Source organism: Odocoileus virginianus, chromosome 9 (assembly GCF_023699985.2).
Source record: "Odocoileus virginianus isolate 20LAN1187 ecotype Illinois chromosome 9, Ovbor_1.2, whole genome shotgun sequence".
Lineage (NCBI taxonomy): Eukaryota > Metazoa > Chordata > Mammalia > Artiodactyla > Cervidae > Odocoileus > Odocoileus virginianus.
Window position 1 is genome coordinate 10541515 of NC_069682.1, and position 8796 is coordinate 10550310.

Below are 8796 nucleotides of genomic sequence, written 5' to 3' on the forward strand. Positions count from 1 at the left end.
ACTGATTGCCACAAACACAGAGCCCTGGGAAGTGGGAACCATTTGTGAATCAAGAGTATTTTGCTTGCAGTGGAGGGAGTGATTCCAGGGCCCTAGAGTCTGCACTTCCTGAAAATTCCCTACTGAAGATTTTGCTCAGAGTAGAGATTTATTCAGTGAGCTGAACTATTCATGTCTTTAAAATCACAAAGAACGTAGCACAATGAAAATCTGGTGTACTTCATACAATGCTTACCTCCTTCCTTTGTTTCTTTAGCAGATTACATGTAAGTATATCTAGGACAGAAATTTCACTTCCTAAAACTCAGAATTAAAAGTCAGTAACTTGGGACTTCCCTGGCAGTCGAGTGGTTAAGACCCTGCCTTCCAATACACCAGGTATGGGGTTTGATCCCTAGTCAGGGAGCTAAGATTCCACATGCCTCATGGTCAAAAACCTGAAACATAAAACAGAAGCAATAAAAGTGGTCCACGTCAAAAACATCATTTTAAAAGAGGTCAGTAACTTATTATTTAGAACTTCCCAGGTGTTGCAGTGGTCAAGAACTCTCCTGCCAATTCAGGAGACGCAGAAGGCGATTCAGTCCCTGGGTCGGGAAGATTCCGTGGAAGAGGAAATGGCAGCCCACTCCAGTATTCTGCCTAGAACATTCCGGGGACAGGGGAGCCTGGGGCTACAGAGTCCATGGGGTCACAAAAGAGTCAGACACAGCTGAGCGACTATTAACCACCTACACTTTCACGATATATAAAATGATTCTTAGAGGGTAAAGCACAAATGCCCTAAAAACACTATTAAGGACAAACCTTGTCTTTAAGGATTTTAGAGCTGGTAAGATATCATTCAGATTAAGCTCTTCATTCTACAGGTGTGAGAACTAAAGTCCAGAGAGGTGATGTGTCATTCTCAAGGTCAGCCAGTAGTGACGGTACCAAGATACTGGCCCAGTGGGGCCTCACCTGTGTCCTGTTACCTTCACCGCAGGGCTTTCTGACTGGCTAGAAACACAGGCATAAGTTATGAACTAACGACAAAAATTATACCAAGAATTTAGAAAAACTATTTCATCGCATTCTCCTCTACCACACACATGATAGAAAGTAAATACCATCCGCTGCTGTTTATGCTTGGAAATCCACTCTTCTATTTCACAGTCTCACTGAACTATTATTTCTGGCTCCTGGCAAGTTTGACACAAATCCTGGAACACATAACTGACATGGTGAGCTCCAGGAATCAGAGAACTCGGTGGAATAAAGGACCTCAACCCACAAAGAGCTATGCAACTCAGACATTCAATCTGATGAGGAGGCTGGTGACACAGCACCGTCCGTTCTGCTAACTGCATTTCTTTTCCTTTTTCAAAGCCCTACTCAGTGATGGTCCTGCCTCAGCAGCGACTTTTCCAGCCACATTATTATTTCACTATTTTCTGTTTCATGTCATTCTAACATGACTAGGGGTGGAGATGGTCTTTCCTAGACACATCCAATTTCTCCTTGTTTTATCTTCCTGGTGAAGAGAAAGTTGCTCAGTCCTATTTGAGTCTTTGCATCCCCGTGGACTATAGAGTCCATGGAATTCTCCAGGCCAGAATACTGGAGAAAGTAGCCGATCCCTTCTCCAGCGGGTCTTCCCAACCCAGGAATCAAACCAGGGTTTCCTGCATTGCAGGCGGATTCTTTACCAACTGAGCTATTGTCTGGGAAGAGAGATGATTTCAGGTCACCATCCATCTATCACCAGACACAGACTTTATTTTTTTTTTCTTTATGGAGAAAATATGCTTTACTCATGATTTAGCTGACTGGGATTAGCAATTTATTTTTTGAAATGTATTTTTATTTACTTATTATGAGTTAATTTTTATTGGAGTCTAGTTGCTTTACAGTATTGTGTTAGCTTCTACTGCGTAATAAAATGAATCCTTATGCATATAACCTATATCATATGTATACACATGTCCCCTCTCCTTTGGATTTCCCCCCATTCAGGTCACCGCGGAGCCCTGAGTAGAGCTCCCTGTCTTATACAGTGAATTCCCACCAACTGTCTATTTTACACATCGTAGTGATAGTGTGTATGTGTCACTACCAATTTCCCAATTCCTCCCACCCCTGCTTTCCCCTAGGTATCCATACGTTTGTTTTCTATGCCTGCAGACACAGACTTTAAAATGACTTGCAAGTTGTCTGGCAGGCCTGTATCTGTAACACCAGAAAGTTGATATTACATGTGCAGAAGAGTGACCCGTGAAATTAGGTCAACAGTAAAGAAGTTCCCGCGACTGGGCGTTCTGTCTGCCAGCAAATATTTGCTGAGCACCTTTGTGTGCTAAGCCGTGTGGCTACAGAAATCCAGACAGCTTTCAGGATCTCTAGAATCCACTCTCCTTGGGAGGGAAGCTGAAGAGAGAGTGCAGGGTGACAAGGGAGGTTAATGAAGGACCAAAGAAATAGAGTGGGGGGGACCTCTGGGGCCAGCTGGGAGAAGTCAGTGAAATCTAACCCAGAGTGGGTGGGCAGAGATGACCTTCGAGCTGTTTTCTGATAGCCGAGCAGAGAAAAGACAGGGGCAGCGACATCAAATAACAAGCAGCTCCAATAGTGCTAGAGGAGATCGCAGGAGCTAAGGAGTCCCGGCAGATGGGGTGTGGCAGATCAGACGGGGGAAGCTGAAACTTCCTCCCGTGGTGTCTCTTCCACAGAGCTCTTAGCTCCCAAACACCAGAGATGACTGGCTATGTTTCGTCTGTTTGCCCAAAATGGATTTTAGAATTCCTAGACATCTTTAAAATTCAGCTCCCGTTCACTTAGGTTTTCCACCTCTTTCCCAAAGACGCAGCCTATCTATCGGTGCCTGGTGTTTAGACTATCGGCCTCAGACTCAAAGCCTCTAAAGCACCATCAATAGAGCATGGCACGGAACACGAGAGGCATCCTTTCCCAGTGAAATGAAGAACTTGAGGAGGTCTTATCCATCACCTTCTCTTTTTTTAAAAATTGATTTATTTTCTTATTCCTTTTTAATTTATTTATTTTATTTGGAGATAATTACTTTACAATATTGTAGTGGTTTTTGCCATACACTGACATGAATCAGCCATGAGTGTGCATATGTCCCCCATCCCCTCCCTCTGGGTCATCCCAGGGCACCAGCCCTGAGCACCCTGTCTCATGCATCGAACCTGGACTGGCGATCTATTTCACATGTGTAATTACATGTTTCAATGCTATGCTCTCAAATCATCCCACCCTCGCCTTCTCCCACAGAGTCCAAAAGTCTGTTCTATACATCTGTGTCTCTTTTGCCGTATCTTTCTAAATCCCATATATATGCGTTAATATACTGTATTGGTGTTTTCCTTTCTGACTTACTCCACTCTGTATAATAGGCTCCAGTTTCATCCACCTCACTAGAACGATTCAAATGTATTATTTTTAATGGCTGAGTAATATTGCATTGTGTATATGTACCACAGCTTTCTTATCCATTCGTCTGCTGATGGGCATCTAGGTTGCTTCCACGTCCTGGCTATTATAAACAGTGCTGCGATGAACATTGGGGTGCCCGTGTCTCTTTCGGATCTGGTTTCCTCAGTGTGTATGCCCAGAAGTGGGATTGCTGGGTCATATGGCAGTTCTATTTCCAGTTTTTTAAGAAATCTCCACACTGTTTTCCATAGTGGCTGTACTAGTTTGCATTCCCACCAACAGTGTAAGAGGGTTCCCTTTTCTCCACACCCTCTCCAGCATTTATTGCTTGTAGACTTTTGGATAGCAGCCATCCTGACTGGCGTGTAATGGTATCTCATTGTGGTTTTGATTTGCATTTCTCTGATAATGAGTGATGCTGAGCATCTTTTCATGTGTTTGTTAGCCATCTGTATGTCTTCTTTGGAGAAATGTCTGTTTAGTTCTTTGGCCCACTTTTTGATTGGGTCGTTTATTTCTCTGGAATTGAGCTGCATGAGCTGCTTGTATATTTTTGAGATTAATTCTTTGTCAGTTGCTTTGTTTGCTATTATTTTCTCCCATTCTGAGGGCTGTCTTTTCACCTTGCTTGTAGTTTCCTTCATTGTGCAAAAGCTTTTAAGTTTAATTAGGTCCCATTTGTTTATTTTTGCTTTTATTTCCATTACTCTGTGAGGTGGGTCACAGAGGATCCTGCTGTGATTTATGTCAGAGTGTTTTGCCTGTTTTCCTCTAGGAGTTTTATAGTTTCTGGTCTTACATTTAGATCTTTAATCCACTTTGAGTTTATTTTTGTGTATGGTGTTAGAAAGTGTTCTAGTTTCATTCTTTTACAATTGCTTGACCAGTTTTCCCAGCACCACTTGTTAAAGAGAGTGTCTTTTTCCATTGTATATTCTTGCCTCCTTTGTCAAAGATAAGTTGTCCATAGGTGCATGGATTTATCTCTGGGCTTTCTATTTTGTTCCCAAAATACAGAATGCTTCACAAACTTGCATGTCATCCTTGCGCAGGGGCCATGCTAATCTTCTCTGTATCATTCCAATTTTAGTATACATGCTGACAAAGTGAGCACCATCACCTTCTTAATCAAAAGTGATTTCCCATTTTGAAGAAGGTCCTTCCACTTATAGAAAATCTTTTCTCTTAAACTGTTGCTTCTTACAATAGCTAGCAAGACAGCATCATTGGTGGGTTTGTTTCTGTGTTCTGTCTTTGGAACTCTGAATGGCCCTAAAAATATAGCATATCTTCAACAGTTCAATGGGAGAAAAGGAGGTATGGGTGGTTCACAGAATTAAAAGCATATGAACATGTTTATGGATTTCCCAGGCGGTGCTAGTGGTAAAGAATCTGCCCACCAATGCAGAAGATGTAAGAGACATGGGTTCGATCTCTGGGTCAGGCAGATCCCCTGAAGGAGGGCATGGCAACCCGCTGCAGCATTCTTGTCTGGAGGATCCCAGGGACAGATTACAGGCAGGTTACAGTCTTCAGGGTTGCAAAGAGTCAGACACGACTAAAGTGACTTAGTACGCACACACATGCGAGAACACATTTATAACTTGAAAAGAATTCAAATACTTTGATCTGCCTGATTGATTTCACAATGTGGGGTGGCTTTGCCAATTATGTGATGAATATTTTCTGTAAGTTGAATGAAATAATAACTTGAAATAATCAACTTATTTTCCATAAGTTGATTACAGGATTGTTTTAAAATATATTTATGACACATAATAAGATTAAAGTATTTTAGAAAAATAAAAATTAAAGTATACAAACATTTTGGGGCTACTGGAATTTTTGTGTCTTGGGCCAGAGACTGTCTGAAAGGAGTAGAAAAATTCTGATTTCTTTAAGAAGTGTGTAAAAGTCTGACAATACCTGTGGATAGAATACTTCAGTTGGATTCAAAGGGGCCAGTTCTGTTTGTATAGATAATGAAAGTCATACAAGGAATGGAAAAATTAACCACAGAAAGAAAGATGAGATGTTTAGGTTGGTGTCGCCATAGGACCTATGGCAAAGAATAACACCAACTTTATCTTACAAGTCTTTTGTTTGCTTTGTAATTATGCCTTTTTCCCCCTCCTCTGCTGGGTACTGTTCAGTGCCTAACTCTGGCTTAAATTTTAAAGGCAGTAATTAAGCCCTAGAAACGTCTGGTGCCAAAGCTGTTCTGCAGGGCTGTTGGTATAGTAAATCACCACGCTGCCCCCTGGGGCTCCTTCCCAGAAGCTGTCAGAGGCAACTCCGTGTTTATGGGAGAGAGTCTAGATGCTTTATTCTCATTGAGACAAAATTAAGTCAAAGAACATCCCATTAAAATGGCAGGGGTAGTAAATGAGCTGTACTGGGTCTCTCCATTTAAGGTGCCCCAAAGACTTTGAACTGGGGAAATAAAGATGCTAGAGCCATGTTGTTGCTGAGAAGTTCTGGGCTACAGCAGGTAAGAGTTTTCTGCTTAGGTCACGGAAGACTGGAAATGTGTCATCCCTTCTGTGGATGGTTAAAAAATAACACAGGGTTTTAGGGGCTCTTATATCAACCCCCAAAGTGGGCAAGGACTGATGAAGCACCAATAAGATAATATACAGTCTTGATACCTTGTTGGAGATGCAGAGGAAAAAGAACACATGTGGTTTGTGGCAGAAAACAGTAACAGTGAAGGTGAAATTAGCAGTTATAAGGAAAATCTCTGTGCTCACTGTATCCCTCGTGACAGGGAGCTCCTGGTCTTCAAGTAGAGGACAGCCCTCAAAGCCTTGTTGAATAAAATGAATTAATATTATCAGCCCCACCAGTATCAGATTTCCATATCATATTCCACAGAAAAGCATGAGGAGACAATCTTACTAAGATCATATTAAGATTGTAAAAATATTCCTGGCAGAATTAAAGTTTCCTATTTCTTTAGGATCAAGATTGCTATGTATCAGAATAGGCTGACAAGACATTAAGAAACCTAAATGCCCATTGACAGATGAATGAATAAAGATATAGCATATATAAACAATGGACTATTATTCAGCCATAAAAAAGAATAAAATAATTGCATTTGCAGCAACATGGATGCACCTAGAGATTTTCATACCAAGCGAGGTAGGTCAGACAGTGGAAGACAAACACCATGTATCATTTATATGTGGAATCTAAAATATGACACAAATGTACTTATTTACAAAGCAGGAAAGACTCACAGACTCTGAAAACAAACTTATGGTTACCAGAGGGGAAAGGTAAATTAGGAGTTTGGGATTAGCAGATATACACAACTACACTGAAAAATAGATTGTCGATAAGGACCTACTGTATAGACAGGGAAATTTACTCTGTAGTAACATGAATGGGAAAAGAACTTGCAAATAAATAGATATATGTATGTATCCAGTTGAATCACTCTGCCGTACACCTGAAACTAACCCAACATTGTAAACTGACTATACTCCAATATAAAGTAAAAACTAAAATAAAAGGAAAAAGAAAAAAATAGGCTGAAAGCAGATTAGAAAAATTTCCTGATATGAAGAAGTGTTAGCATTACCGTGGGGCATCCCAGGTAGCGCTGGTGGTAAAGAACCCACTTGCCAATACAGGTAACATAAGAGAGGTGGGTTGGAACCCTGGGTGGGGAAGATCCCCTGGAGGAGGTCGTGGCAACCCACTCCAGTGTTCTTGCCTGGAGAATCCCCACGGACAGAGGAGCCTGGTGGGCTACAGTCCACGGGGTTGCTCAGAGTCAGACGTGACTGAAGTGACATAATACACATGCAGCATTACCTTAATGAAGCCGTGTTCAGAAGAAAAATGCACAGATATTTTTCAAGATTTATTTGATGGGTGGCCAGAGCATTCTGGTATTTCCTGATGTTGCTTTATGTAAAAACTGAACTTAAAAATTTTTTAATATATTTATTTTTAATTGGAGGGTAATTGCTTTACAATGTTGTGTTGGTTTCTGCAATACATCAACATGAATTAGCCATAGGTATACACATGTCCCCTCCTTCTTGACCCTCCCATCCCCTTCCACCCATCCCACCCCTCTAGGTTGTCACGGAGCACCAGGCTAATCTCCCTGTTATATATACAGTAACTTTACAAAACATTTTACAGTTTATTTTAAACTTAATTCCGTGCATTCATTATCAACTGAGAAGCATGCAATTGTGATAAAATTGCTTGCTAACTGTAGCTACCAAAGAATTACACCGACTCTATTGTATTATGTAGTTGTTCCTTTGAATATTTCATTTACTCAAGGGAAAAATGTTATAATTTGTAATTTCCATATTGCCAGATTATTGTGCTCTCTCCAATGATTACTCTCTCTGTTTGGAATCTGTCAATTTCTGCACCATTTAATAAGACAATTTGACTTCCTGAACACCAGAAGAATCTCCAAGGGATGCATTTCCATGGAAAATTCCTTTTTCAGGAACCCAAGCTCAGCATTACCATTTGACTTTACTCCTTTCCCCTTCGCTGAAGCTTAACTTTTTTATTTCATCTTGCAATAATACCATTTCCAAGAATATCATCTTACATATTACTTTAATGCTGAAATGAGAGATGGAGGTGATGTAGCTATTACATATTTGCTCTCTGTTACAATCGCATCGCAAATGCACAGAGATTGATAGGGAGATGGAATGCAGTCACTGTCTTGCAAAGATGCGAAAACAATTTCCACAGCATTTCATATACCAACTGGATAAACAGTTTCCAAAATGATTAAGTTAAAGAAATTCTATTTGGCCCTTGCCTGCATGTTGTCCACACTTAACAACATTCCCTTCAGTGGCCTTTCAGTCCAGAAACCAAGATGCTCAAATACAGTGAGAATGCCTTTGCATCACCCCATTTAGTTTTGTTTTCTTTCACCAGCTTGTTCCTCAAATAGGTTTTGCAATTAGGTTCCATGTTGTGTCAATCATGAAAGTCCGTTTGTTTGATTCCATCTAGTCAGTAAGTATGGGTTGAAAGCCTACCCGAAGATGGGCGATGAAAATATTCTTTTCTGTGATCTTGTGAGTTGCTGACTGGTTGGACCCTTGAAGGATTTTTTTCAGGCCTGTTTAAGCTCTCAGTTCTTCAAGCCCAAGAACACAGATTTTCTGTGCTTAACAATGAGCTTTAGTTAAATTCATTTCTCATGCCCACTAGAGTTGTTATAAAGTAATTTTCCTGAGTTCAACACTTTGCCTAGGTACTCTACCATATATAGGATATAATAAAATTATGAATATATACAAATGCAGAAGCAATCTATTAGACTGAATCTATATGCCACTGTATCATTGAGGTCAAGTGATAGAG

General features: G+C 40.6%; 1 non-coding gene across 1 annotated transcript; it reads right to left on the reverse strand.

The window, feature by feature from the left end:
* Positions 1–4442: 4442 nt before the first annotated feature.
* Positions 4443–4549, reverse strand: LOC139036904 (U6 spliceosomal RNA). The gene has a single exon (XR_011489758.1). It is a non-coding gene; the product is annotated as a U6 spliceosomal RNA (small nuclear RNA).
* Positions 4550–8796: the final 4247 nt, after the last annotated feature.